The sequence below is a fragment of the Etheostoma spectabile genome, chromosome 20 (assembly GCF_008692095.1).
Source record: "Etheostoma spectabile isolate EspeVRDwgs_2016 chromosome 20, UIUC_Espe_1.0, whole genome shotgun sequence".
Lineage (NCBI taxonomy): Eukaryota > Metazoa > Chordata > Actinopteri > Perciformes > Percidae > Etheostoma > Etheostoma spectabile.
In genome coordinates, this window is record NC_045752.1 from 10,820,004 (window position 1) to 10,821,550 (window position 1,547).

The 1,547-nt window shown below is 33.2% G+C and overlaps 1 protein-coding gene across 5 annotated transcripts in view; it reads left to right on the forward strand.

Annotated features, from left to right (window-relative positions):
• flvcr2a (FLVCR choline and putative heme transporter 2a) overlaps positions 1–1,547 on the forward strand; it is a 21,454-nt gene that overhangs the window by 13,505 nt on the left and 6,402 nt on the right. The gene's annotated exons all lie outside the window — the stretch shown is intronic.

Consider the following 1,547-nt stretch of genomic DNA (forward strand, 5'->3'; position numbering starts at 1 on the left):
TTTGTTATGCCAACTCATCGTATACAACATCTCTCTAAACTCTTTATGTTATCTTCAAGACTTTGGATCCTGATAAAAAAGCTACAATATAATTACTTACAAATTTACAAAGATGATCACAGGTAAAAATGTTTCAATTTGAACAATGCCTCATTGCAAAACATGCCAATTTTATATCAAGAAGTCATTCATTTTGACAAAGATTTAAGTCTTAAGAAATGGTGGCTACGAGAAGGTTTACTGTCGTGATGACACGGTCTTTAGACTAATTTTAAGCCCCAGGTTATTGTGGACCTTGTCTGTCACATTTGATGTCCACAGGTCTTAACAGCTCTTACAGTTTTGCTAATAATGCGTTAAAACATTTTCTTTGGCACTTTTTGCATTGCTGGAATGAGAGCTGCTTTGTCAAAGCAATATTTATGCACCTCTTATCCCCCAGTCCACAAGCTTTGTCCTGACAATTATTACTATTTAGGGTAAGCTGATTACAGCTTTTTTTCCAACTGCTACACACAAAATCTTTTCATGTCACACGATTTTTTAAAACCTCTCACTCATAGTGCAAAACTACACACCAAATTTCCAAATTCAAGAGGTATTTTTCAGTTTTCTTTTGCATAAAACATTTTATTTCAAAACACTACACACAATTTTCTACCTAAGACACAAAATCTACCAGGAAGTGACTTGCTTTCCTTTTTAAAAAAACACAACCAATCAAAAAGCTACACTTATTTACCAGGGAAACACACACTTCTCACATGTGCAACCATATAACGCTTAACTGAATACAGAATACACATACAGAATACACATGAAATAACAGGATACAATATAAGAACAAATATACATACATACAATATACAAGTTGGAGATATAAATAAATAAATGAAAATAGAAGAAAAAAGAAAGAAAGAAAGAAAAAAAGAAAGAAGGAGAGCCATTCCTGATGAGATCAGGGTCCTACTTATTCATCATGTGATCAACCATGGATTAACGATGAGAGAAGCCCATCTTGAGTAGACTTACAATGGTGTCCATACTTCAAACAGGCATGCAACTATCTAAGGACTATTTCAGCATTATAAATCAATCAGACTTTGTTTTGCATACAATCCCCCCGACACACACACACATTCTTAAATCTAAAAATGATACCTTTGGTTTACATATCGTTGTAGTTTTGTTTTCTTGTTTCATGCTACTGCATACAACACTGTGCCACTCTTACAAACATGTTTTGCCAAATAATTATTTTCTGTTTTACTGTAACATTCCATTGTTGTTTAAAGTGCACTTTTCAACCACTCAGCCGATTACTTTCACTCTAGAACAATGTAAATGTAGATGAAAGTCTATGAAAGACAAAAGAGCTTTAGATTTAGAACAACAGTGTGAACATGGTAAACGGTATCTAAAAATGTACTATTCTAAACTTTTTTTTGCAATTTGATGCATATGCTTCATTTTGAGATGTGTTTACTGCATTCAAATGCAGTGGTTTCTTTTTTAATTTTGAAGGAGATGTGAGGCATTTTGCATTT